The following is a 13,059-nucleotide window of genomic DNA, read 5'->3' on the forward strand; positions in this document are numbered from 1 at the left end:
GTGCAGTTCGTGCTAATTACAACAGGGACAGTTCTGAACCCTCATCACAAGTTCAGCTGTTCTCCAGTTTTGTTACGCATGGTTTTTCATTGCAATTGAGTTCAGAGCTGGAACTGATCTCCAGACAGTACAGTGTTTTGGGTAAGTTGTCGAAATTCGCATGAGGCTGCAGACAACTTACTCAAATTGTTTTTTTATAGCTTTCAGGTGCAGTTCATTTATATAAAGGAATGTTTGTGGTATAAACGCAACAAGCCAGACGGCAGTCGAACCTATAATTTTCTGACGCGAGGCCTGACGCGAGGCCTGACGCGTTATTCATCACGCCACTGACCCTGCTGTTAGAGTGCTAAAAAAACACGTTTTCTACATTTTTGTCTGTTTAAAAATCACTCTAAAAAAGACAAAGGGTTTGTGTGTCGCGCTAAAATTCCGCTTCATTTCGAATGCAAATAAAAACCGTTTTGTTCCAAGAAATCATAAATTTGTCACATCCTTCATACTATACTTCTCTCTTGTATTAGTTAAGCATTTTGATTTAAACTGAACACACCTAAGTGTATAGGTGTATAGGTTTCATCTATACACTTACACATAATAAGTATACGAATAAGTACTCGGAAGAAGCCGCAGCTCAGGTATTAGAGAGATTCAAAATCGGATCGGAGGATTTAGAGTCCAGACTGCAAACCAAAAGCTTACACAGGTCTTTTATAGAACCGTTTTGATTTTCTCTCCTTTGTCCCCGTGACGTCATTGTCCTGCTCGCAGCCGAGCCCGACACACGTCTGGTTTCTGTCGCTGGGCGCACACCCTGCTGTCCATGCGGGTCCTGATACCCCAGTACAATGACGGGGACACTAAACTGTAAACAGGTGCCGTTCTTCGGCTGAGACGTAAAACCGAGGTCCTGACTCTCTGTGATCATTCAGGAGAATGGTGGTGGTGGAGGGGAGTCCCCATTACCTGTAAAGCGCATTGAGTGGAGTATCTAGAACAGCGCTATATAAGTGTAAGCAATAATGATTATTATTATTATTATTATAAAAAATCAAAAAATCAAACTTTGATTCAAAATAGATTAATATAAAACTGATAAAGCTAATGCTTTTTTCAGGGCTATATCTACTTTTTTTTTAAAAAAAGAGAAGTCTGTCGCGATTGTGAAAGTTAAAGAAGGTATACCAGCGGGTGCCTTCATATTGCGAGCGTCAGTCTCGCCTGTAGCTGCGAGAAGGTTAAAAGCGCACAAGTGAACTGTCTTTTGTCAAAGTAATTGCCGGAGCAGTAAGACGCAGAGCACCATCCAGCAGCTGTAGACGATATTCGGGAAAGAGCTAATTCTGTTTTTAGCACAGGGAGTGAGAATGAGCTCAGTCCGGCTCCCAGCAGAATCCATCCTGGTTTGGTTACAGTGAGTCTGAGGCTCTTTGGATCGTAACGTAAAAAAAACAAAAAACAATTGTTCACATCGTGTGACTTCCACGACAGGAAGGAAAGATATCACTTAAAAAAAATCAGAACTGAAGATTTTGATCCGGGGCCTCATACTTATATAACATTATTAAAATAATAATTATCAAAATATCAGATTGTGTTTCTGCAACATTTCGTGCACAGTACGCCATTTTTTATCTAAAACAGTCACAACGAGGGCTTTACACGCAGTCTGGGGTATTTTCCCCTTATATATTTTTGCCACTTTATATCGAACCTGTTATACTCCCAGAAGTGCACAGTAGCTTGTACTTAATAAAAATGTACAATTCACCGCTGGTATAAACAGATGTGTGCCGTGTTTGCCTTTGTAAGCATTTGTTTAAAAAATACGTTCACAATACGATAAAAACACAGAAAGCACAAACTTTATAATACAACGATACAAAATCAATACCAAATCATTATGCCAATTAAGTACCTATCCTTTGAAAACAGAGAACACCTTTATATCTACAAAAAACTTGACATTTGTATTTTGAATTACAAAGCAGACAGTGTCGTCCCTTAATTCAAAGATCAGATCTAGGCCAAAACAAGACAATCAGACGTGCGCTGAATTCGGAACAGGAACCTCTACTTAGTCGTTTATTGAGCTTTTGATCAATGTCTGAATGAAACAGATTCGCTTTTTTAACTCTTTGATTAAAGTACACAAAAAGCACCTTCCTTCGAGCTGGAATCAAACCAGCGACCTAGGGATTCCCTACTGATTCCACTACACTCCTCCGCTCTAACAACTGAGCTATCGAAAATATGTCAGTATGCTCTCTGGCACATATTGCCCAATGTAGTGAAATGTTCCAGGTGATTTAACTCCCACTTCGACATCAAGTTTCCAACTCGAACTTGAACTTGAACTTTATTGCCATATGTAACTGGTACTTGTACAATGGAATTCTTACTTACAGAAAGTCTCTCAACTGTAAAACAAGTGTAAAAAACAAAACAAAGTGTTTTTTACTCGTTTCCTTGGTCTTGTTTACCTTGAATTTAAGCCACGAACCAGGATTCTACTGTATAAACTTCCAGGGATATTACAAAATGTTTGATGGGGCATCAATCATTCCAGGCGGAAATTGACTCCTTTTTTTTCTCGAGGGATCATATTAAACATTTCATTAGTATCGAGACGAGGATCACCATGAGACACAAAACAAACAGTTTCTTTCTGTCTTTATTAGAAAGTAGCATTTGTAGCATTTGTGCTACATTAATAATATTTTCGTGGAAATAAAGAGTTGTAAATTTTAAAATTTATATTTGAATCAAAATGTGGTTTTGAGTTAAATATTAGCGTGTTCATGTAATTAGTTTGTGTTTGTCATTACTATATATATATATCGCCATGTTACTAGAATTTGTAACTGAAGTTTAGTAGTTGTGTTTTTTAATGATGATTAGACATTTGTTGATTACAATATTGTATATAATGTATAATTTGAACTACATATTTTTCAGGTGTGAATAATTGTATATTTTAAGAATACATTTCTAAAATAAATCATTGGCTTTATTTACTAGTTTCTACACCTATAAAAATCTTTCTTTGATGTATAATAGACCTTTAACTATATATGTTTAATAGTCTTCTAAATGTATCCGTATAATAGAACTCCAACCATTTATGTATAATAAACATATAATCATAGATGTCTAATTGACGTATAACGATATACGTATATTAGAATTTCATTCTAGACCAGTTACGGAGCACATTTACACGTCTAAGGTATGCGTTTAATAGTCGTATATTCTACATCTTTTGTCCACTGGGATGTGCCGATTTTAATTGAACAAAGCTAGATACACATTTCCTGAATCTTTTTCAGTATTATAAAGTGGGTGTAGATTTTTCTTTCAGGTTAGGACGCGAGTATGTACATGTGTTTGATTTTCGTTTCACTGATTCTCATTGAAGATTTGGGAATTAACGACGAAAGAATCAGTTGCCTCGGAAAGCAGAAGGTTTGGTTCTCAACGATATTGAAGACACGCCCATGTAGAGCAGCGGGTGATGATTTGTGCTATAAAAGACCAAGTGCTCAAAGTGACGTCTGCGTTTACCGTTTAGACTTTTCATCTCGGGCGCACTTTTAGAAAGCAAAGATAGAGCAGTTGTGTTGAATCACATCATAACAGTTGTCAGCAGAGTGGCGCAGCGGAAGCGTGCTGGGCCCATAACCCAGAGGTCGATGGATCGAAACCATCCTCTGCTATATACACCTTATGCACGATTGATAAGCACACCATCAATTTAATGAAGTGCATTAAAACTGTTTTTTTCTCTCGTGTGTATGCAAGCTTCATACTTAAGGTACTCTTTCATCTTTACCAATAACAGATGCCCAAATGTATCTTTGGTTGTTCTGCAATCCTTCATAGTTTCCTCAATTCCTTGAAATGAACATCCATATCAAAGCAATTATGCATATATATATTACAATTAAGGTACATATTAAAAATATCAACGCACATTTGTATAATGCTGATTTAATAATGATTGTCAAGGATTGTCAAGTTCTCCAACAAATCTGTGTTCTAATTTTAAAATATTTTTGCTAAGGATAGAACGGGTGTATAAATGAATCCTCCCAACAGCCAGTTAAAGAAAAATTCCACACGTGAAGATGGTTTTCTTGGACATTGACTTAGGTACTTAATTGTTTACTTGTTGTAGTTGCACACGAGTAAAACACGAAGATTTCCTGCAACATTCAAGAGGGTTTGCGAAGAAATCCCTTCAATTTTTAGCGGAGATTATGTTTACATCATCACAATCTGAAGCGCGTCCCTGAGTGCGTTTGACCCACCAGCCCTTTGTATAACAGCTGCACAGGGACACATTCCCATTGCTTTTCACAAATCACTGGCATTTTTTGCAGCATTTCTTCTGTCCTGAGAAGCAAGATTTGTATTTTATCTTTCAGAAGTTGTATGAATTTCTTGAAGTTCAGAAACAACTTGTTCCAGAAAAGAAATGAACACTTGCTTCAAAGTAAATCAAGACGAATGTGTCTCTTGCTGTGTGTGCTCTTATCTGTCCATCTCTCTCTCCTCTTCTCTCACTGTGGCAGTCTGTGCAGAGTTTCTGAAGGAGATGTTACACCACTTGGAAAAGAAGAAAAATTCTCAGGAAAAATTATCAGGAAAATTCTCAGGCAGAATAAAAAATAATTATTCTCTTCTCAGTCATTCACAGCTCAGACTCACTCAGACAGGATCTCAACTCCATACTGATCTCTATCCTCACAATCCAGAACCAGAAGATATTCAGACAATCAGTGCTGCTACATGAACAATATCAGACAGAACAGCCTGGACTCATGTCACATTTCCCCCTTTTATCCTTCCTCCCAGCCCTCTTAGAGACATAAAAGACCTCCTGGTTCTCCTCTCTGTGAACTGGGCTCAGGGGTCACTGATCTGGCAGTTGTGGGCTCTGTTCAAGGTTGAAAGCAAGAAGGTTCTATTAACGCTTTCCAGGACTTCCAGCCCTTCAGTATTACTTTATTTACTGTATGTCAGGCTCCCAAAATGTTTATAAATGTTTTATAACACATATGAGTGTGGAATTATCTTATTATTTATATATAGTATTTATGTAATAAACACCAGTAGTGACACTATGATCAGTATATTGATTATTTGTAGCCGATGGTCCGATGGTCGTGTCTACAATAGTGACCATTTGACCAGTCTGTAGCTCTGGGCAGTGGGACTCAGATCACACAGAAGACCCGTCTGTGTGTTATTCCATACCAGCCCTGGGATTCAGCTACTCTCACAAATGTCTCATAGACCGTCTTATAAATTTACAATTAGATGAAGTCATGTAACAGTTTTACAGATAATTTAAATAATCAGACAGCAGTTTTGGCAGTGGGTACATCTCCACATGGGGGAAAGAAACTGAAATATATGTGCTCACTGTAAAGTAGGAAGAGGTGGTCAGACAAGCAAAACAACTTTGCAGATAATGTGAAGTGACATTGTTTTGTGTCAATCAGCTCACAGATTTCGCTTCATGTGCCTTAAGCTGTGCAATTTGTATGGTTGTTGAATGAGATTGGTTTCTTCACAAGCCCAGTCAATTGCCCAGCTTGCTGACGCACACCTTCATGAAGACTCTCTTTAAGATTTCATTGTCAAGTCGCCTCCTTTGCATACAATAGTATCACCGACACTAAGAGAAAGGATGAGAAATGGCGTTTATCAAGCGATTGCAGTGTTTGTTTGACTGAGGATCCTTGTGTGCTGAACTGGCCTCTGGAGAAGTGTAGTGCAGTAAAACAGAAGGTTTGTGTCACTCAAGATTGTTACAGAACAGAACAATACAATTACAATACTTTTGTGAGAGTAAATATTACTGGTGCATCACAGTTCTTATAATGGTGAAAACAGGAGCACCTTCTCTACATTTTTGACTGAAGTATTTAAACGGAAAGAAATAATATCACTATGCAATTCATAAATGCAATTGAGCTCCTCTAAATATTCTAGTCTGATGAAACAATGTATAGAATTAGGTGACAATATCGGAATTAATTCAAATGCACAAGATTAATTTTCAGCAACAAAAAAAGTGCTCGGAAATATTTTACAAGAATGAAACCTTACATTCACCTAAATAAACATTCACCCTCTACATAAGCAGAGAACAGTAGGACAGAAGGTTAGTGTCACTGGACACTGCGTCAGAGAGGCCGATCTCTTCTCCCTCATTATGCAGGCTTACCCACTCATGATGAACTGTACTCCAGCGATACTCAGCTGCCATCATCGACTCAGACATGACGTTCATGTACATATTATACCTTAATATGGCACTGCGTTACAATAATTTGATCAAAACAACTGGTGAAAAAATAATAATCAAATATTTCTTTCCTTCTTTTAGTAGATAAAGACTTTATCCAAAAAAGAAGCATTTATTCCTTTCCTCTCCTACCAGCCCTTACAAGTCACCCAGTTTTTAATTTAGAGCTGGATTAAAGCTCTAGTCTCTTTGGGGGTGTGAGTTGGAACCCCACTGCTGCCAAATATCTCCAACTATCTCAGTGTTAAGAAGCAAAAAACACACATTTGCTGCAGAAGTAACAGGAGAATTTGTGCCATTCAGCCTTATAGCGTGATGTCATTTTCTCATGCTCATTTTTAGATGCTTGTGATCGACTCTATGATTCTTATGAGTGTGCCCTCCATAAAGGTAGCACAGATATAACGTGCCAAGTTTTCAGAGAATCGCATTAAATACAGGTCAGAAGAAGGCGACAAAGTGTCCGCTAGGCAGTTCAGCGATTTCAACGGTGTTGTCTGTTGACACCCGACGTTCTCCAAAAGAGTAAGGTGTTGGGAGTGTGGCTGGGTGGTCTAAGTGCTGGGGTTGTGCTCCATTTTCTTCACTTGATTTGTCTGTGAAACTTGAATGCTGTGCTTTTTCACGCAGAATCATCGGCAGGAGCAAAGCTTATTCAATCTTTGCGCACAGTGCTCCATCAGAAATACTTTGTCAAAGTTTTGAAGAAATTGTGGGATTCTCTCCACACGTTCACATCGCGTACCTCAGACAACACCACCATTCGATGGGAAATTGATTCTGCTTCTTGCAGTTGTTCCTATGGTTGCAGTAGTTACAAAGTTGCACTTTCCTCCACCTTCTGCTATAGTATTCACTGGGTGAGCTTCATCATTTGACTCAGAAAGGTCAACTGTGCTTCGGAAAAAATCAGCTGGAGTGTCATTATTTTGTCGGTGAGTATGGCTGTCTTTTAAAGCACATGAAAAACACGAGTTTGTGGATTTCTCCAAATAGCAATGAATTCAGTTGTGCAGTGCTTTATTGCTTTCAGAGGGTCTTTTATCGACGCTGCTATAGTAGAGAAGTGGCATAATCACAAACGCAACCATTTGTGCTGGCTGTTTCACTAAGTATTAAGCTTTTTCAACTATCACATGATTTTAACTAATATAACATCATCTCCAGGAGAGCACCTCGCACTGCTCACTGAGCTGATGTATGTGCCCATTTCTCAAAAATTAAATATCATCTGAACTGATTTTTTCTATTTTAAATGCTTTCCTACTCTTTTAATATTTCAGTTAAAACTTTTATTTTGAAGTACTTTCCATTGATATTAATCCTAGTCCCGATGAGCGATTCTGGGACATGGTGTACCTTGAATAATGTTGTAATGTGCTCTCTGAAGGCACCAGTTATGTGGGGTTTGGGCATTTACTGGGACAATTATTAATTGTAGCAGTAAATCACAAAATTGATTCTTTTGATGGCTTTAGAATCCAACCATGCGATATAACTCAAACAACGCACACACACAGGTACTAATACACGAGGATACATTTATTAATACATAGAATATGCATGTAAACCTAACAGATCTTATCGAGAGGTTTATCAGAATACAAAAGGTATATATTCAGTCAGTTACAAAGAGTTACATATATCAAGAGGACATACGTTCAGAATATCATTCATTTAGACCGTCTCGTGATTGAACTTGGTTACAACTTCTACATTAGATACTCAAAACAAGTACATAACTCTTAGGAATTAAATTGATATCAACTGGTTGGGATAACAATTGAATTCTTGAGCTGTAATGCATTGAAGTTGAATACTCATCCAATCTCTGGGGATTCAGATCTCCTGCGGGCTCTCTGGCTCCGTGCCAGGCTGTGCTGTGCAGCTTGCGACAGTGCGCTGCTGATGCTCACTGAACGGCTAGTTAGTGTTGGCTTTAACTAGCAAAGTTAAGGAGAAAAGATGACTGTGGGTCCCAGCAGGTCAGGAAGAGGACCGGTTCGTTCCTGATGAAGCGCTAGTTCTGAATAGTGATTCAGCTGTCCACAGTTCCGACCTGTTCATGAGGCTTGCTGCTGGTGCTAACCTCGGGTGGATCCTCTGGTTACTCTCTGGCAACCTCCGCTCTAGACTCTTAGAACAAAGGAAAGTTCTGGCACTCGGACGCACTGGCCGTTCCGTGGTTGTCCAGGCTGAGTCTCAGGATGGTCAGGAGGCGCGCTGCGAGAATGTCCTACCCTTGGGAGTCTTCTGTTCCTGGGCCATCCTACCCTGGAATTCTCCTTTGAATTCCCTTTAGAAAAGTCCACAGAATCCTACAGAAATCTCTCAGGTCCTCTGTGTTGCCTGTTTTTACCTGGAGGAACTTCAGCTCATTGATTGGCTGAAAGTTCCATGGGCATCAGAGTCTCACGTGGGTTATTCGGCCCTACCAGTCCCTGATTGGTTGATCAAGGTGAGATATGAGTCACTTACTCCTGACACTTAGGAATGCAGTCCAGATGTCCATCTAGCTCTCCCTAGACAGATAGGCGCCAATGGATGACCATTGATCATGATAGCCAGGCTTAGCTAAGTGCATCCCCATTTGGGAGCTGTCCCTTATCAAAAGAAAACATCTTTAAATCAGCCTGCATGAATAGTTGACTTGACTTGAACTTTATTGCCATATGTAACCGGTGCTGGTACAATGGAATTCTTACTTACAGAAAGTCTCTCGATTGTAAAACAAGTGTAAAAAAAAAAAACAAAGTGCAAACAGTGCATCAAGACAATGTACAAACAAACAATAGACAATGTGCAAGTAAACATGCAGACAGTTTGAATGTAAACAATACAGACGTGTAAACAATGACTGGAGACGTACAATAAATAAATTACAATGAGGTAGATGGTGATGGTGTAGGTGTGGTCCGAGGGGGATGGCTAAATGTGTTTGCCAGTCTCACTGCTTGTGGATAGAAGCTATTGAAGAATCTAGTGGTAAGTGTCCGTATGCTCTTATATCTCTTGCCTGAGGGCAGTGGGGTGAAGAGCTCATGCTCGGGATGGTGACTGTCCTCTGTGATGGCCAGAATTCTACCACGGCAGCGGTCCTCATAGAGCTGTTTAATCTCGGTGAGACCGCAGCCGATGATCTTTTGGGCCATATTGACCATTCTCTGCAGTGCCTTTCTTTCTCGCGAAGAGGTGTTGCCATACCACACGGTGATCCCGTTGGTGAGGACGCTCTCGATAGTGCAGCGGTAGAAGTTCACCAACACATGTATTGGCATCCCCCATCGCTTGAGGCACCTCAAGAAATAAAGGCGCTGCTGAGCCTTCTTCATGATAGAGTCAGTGTTCACAGTCCAGGTTAGATCTTGAGAGATGTGAATTCCCAAAAACCTAAAGCTGGTGACTGTTTCCACTTCCGTTCCATCAATACTGAGTGGGCTGTGAGTGTGTGGCCTGTGTGTCCGAAAGTCCACTATTAGCTCTTTCGTTTTCTTTATGTTCAAGTCCAGGTTATTGCTATGACACCACCTAAGCAGCTGTACAACTTCATCCCTGTAAGTGTACTCGTCATCATCACTGATCAGTCCTATTATAGTGGTGTCATCGGCAAACTTAATGATGCGGTTGTTGCTGTGTCTTGCTGTGTAGTCGTGAGTAAATAGGGAGTACAACCTTGGACTCAGACAGCAGCCTTGTGGGGTTCCAGTGCGCACGGTGAGTGGTGTTGATGTTTTATTGCCTATCCGCACCACCTGTGGTCTCTCGATAAGAAAGTCCAGCAGCCAGTTGCAGACAGAGTTGCACACACCTAATCCCCTGAGCTTTGTCACCAGTTGACTGGGTATGATGGAATTGAATGCTGAACTGTAGTCCACAAACAGCATTCTCACATACGAGTTCTTAGTGTCCAGGTGTTCCAAGGCTGTATGCAGAGCCAGGGAGACAGCATCATCCACTGATCTGTTGCTCTGGTAGGCGAACTGCAGGGGGTCCAGGGACTCTGTGATGGAGGAGTTGATGTGTGACAACACCAGCTTCTCCAGGCATTTCATCACCACAGATGTTAATGCTACTGGGCGGTAATCATTCAGGCATGCCACTTTTGTCTTTTTGGGGGTTGGAACAATAGTGTTTTTTTTAAAGCAGGTGGGGACCATGGACCGTGACAGGGAGGAGTTAAAGATGTCTGTAAACACTGTGGTCAGCTGGGCTGCACATGTCCTCAGGACGCGAGGTGGTATCCCATCAGGCCCTGCAGCCTTACGGATTTTCACCCTGCTCAGAGTCTTCTGCACGTCCTGCTCTGAGAGTTTCAGAACAAACTCTGCACCACAGAGATGAAGGGAGAGATGAGGCCTCATTTGGGAAAGCACAGAAACACTTAATTCTGTCTTATTAACAAGCATTGCCGCTACAATGTTCTTATAGGTTTCAGTTTGGAAAAGTGCGCCCTCTAGAAGCTACCGAAACCTCTAATGGTCGCACAAAGCTTAATGCAATAGCAACGTTTGGGGTTGAAAAAGAATATTACTTGCTATTAATACGAACACTGTTACAGGAGGCGCGTAAGGACTATTTTAGCTCAGATCATCAATTTATCTTACATTTCTACTCCATTAATATCGCTATTGAGTGCTAAAGGTAGGTCCTGGCAATGCTTCATGAGATCTTCTTAAGAAAACTTAAACAAATATATTTCCAGTGCTGAACAAAAAGTAAAAAATACTGATTATGTGCAACTGATAAAATCTCTCTTCCAGGGATGTTGTAGCCACATGCAAATTACTTCATCAGCTTTAAAAGTTTTTTTTGCATTTATAAGACGATCAGCATGACACTCAAAACATACCTGTATTCAGTAAGCGCTGAGTCTGCTGGCTGAGCAAGTTGCCTCCTCACACATAATAGCAGCCCTAAAGCTAAGATAAATGAAGAGAAATTGCTTTTATTGGGCACTTTTCATATCCGATGAGCTTGACATCTCCCAAGGGTGACGGAGTTCTTTTGTGACACTGCTTTTCCCTTTGTTCTTCTTTCTGTACTCTGCTGGAAAAAAAAACGAGAAAGCATGTAAGGGAAAAATGTATTTTTTTCATGGAGAAAACGTGCACCAGGAAATGTTTTGTTTTGAAGAAGTGATTTAACATGATACATGACCTAATTTACTGTAGCAAATGCTCACACTGCAAGGTCTGCTTTACTACAAGAGAGAAGTAGAGTGAAGATGTCATAATTTCACTGCGTTGTTGAAGAAAAAGTTTTTTCTTTGAATTCTAAATCAATCAGAATTTCAGAGTGACACACAAACCCTTTGTCTGTTTTAAAGATATGATATTTTAAAACTGATAAAAATGTAGAAAACACGTTTCTCACTTAGAAATTTTAGATGGGGTGGTGTATTACTAGTTGCAGTGCTGAACTCACCATGGTGCAATTCGGTTACATGATTGGCCGGTGGTTTAATGGATAACGCATCTGATTTTGCATCATGAGATTGTAGGTTTGACTTCTACCGGATTTGTGTGATTTTAAATCAGGCTCCTAAGAAATAGATGTCCATTATGTGAATGAACCGCACCTGAAATCAAACGTTGGGTCGGGTTTCCTTTCTTTCCTGCATGAAAAAGCAAATCGTTACAAAAAGCACCAGCTAATGTCCAATAGCGTTGGTCATTATAATTAACATGAATATACTGTAAGGTCTTGGTACATGGGAGTGGATTTCATCCACAATTTAAAAAAGGGCAAATAATATTTATTTTATTTAATACAAAAGTGACCTAAAACTCTGTAACTTTCAGGTTAGCTTGAACCTGTAATAAAAAAGGGGCCTGAAACTTCCATTCTGTGATGTAACTGTCTCTAAAGTCGGACGTGATGTTTCACGGATGTGCAGTGTGCCTTTTCTCTTGTCGTGTTCAAAATGACTTGCTGTGTAATCTCTTGAATGCGTGTTCTGTACTGCTCTGTTATTTCACTTAGATTATCTATGTGGTATACAGATAAAACTGGACTGCATGGTGTAATGTCTGGGTTCAGCACCAGCTGAACCTGAAAACACATCAGCCAATCTTGACATGATTTGAACATACAACCTTCTGATGTGGTGTCAGATGCGCTACCATTGCGCCATGAGGTCACTCCCTAGAAGTGCTTTTAGTTCCCCCAAAGAGAAAAATCAGCGTCTCCTGTGAGGAATGCCGCTCTTCCAATGAGGGTCTCTTCTTCCCAGACCACAGATTATTCTTCCTGTCCGGCTCTCACACAGAGAGCAGACACACCGTCTCCACTAATGTGTTTACTACATCTGTAGATCTGACCCTCTACAGATATTCCTGGACAGGATCCCATATTGAGCAGTATTTCTCATGTTGTGAACTTACAGTGTGTACACAATGCACTTTATACACAAAGTAAGTGTTTTTGTAACTCTAGGACGTTTTGTGAAAATGTTACTGGCATGACAAAATCGCCCCCTCAACTGAACAGTCCCAGCCCCCTCAGTTTTGGATAAAAGGTTTGGATAAAAAGTTTTTGAACACTTTCACTTACTGTAACTTGCGCCGTAAAATATAGTTGTATTTTGTCAATGGTAAGATAACTACACTAACCCCGAATTCACAGTTACTACATTGGACTGTTTGATGTGCAGGAGGGCTATCCGTCCAGGAACAGCATGTTACATAGTGTCTATGTTTTGGGGTGTCAACATTATTACGATTTGCTTATTTGCTCAGGTGGAC

At 40.1% G+C, this 13,059-nt stretch overlaps 1 non-coding gene across 1 annotated transcript; it reads left to right on the plus strand.

Moving 5' to 3' along the window:
• Window positions 1-3,644: 3,644 nt before the first annotated feature.
• Window positions 3,645-3,716, plus strand: trnam-cau (transfer RNA methionine (anticodon CAU)). Its single transcript has one exon. It is a non-coding gene; the product is annotated as a tRNA-Met (tRNA).
• The last annotated feature ends 9,343 nt before the right edge of the window (window positions 3,717-13,059 follow it).

The sequence above is a fragment of the Lepisosteus platostomus genome, chromosome 5, assembly GCF_059453375.1.
Source record: "Lepisosteus platostomus isolate fLepPlt1 chromosome 5, fLepPlt1.hap1, whole genome shotgun sequence".
Lineage (NCBI taxonomy): Eukaryota > Metazoa > Chordata > Actinopteri > Semionotiformes > Lepisosteidae > Lepisosteus > Lepisosteus platostomus.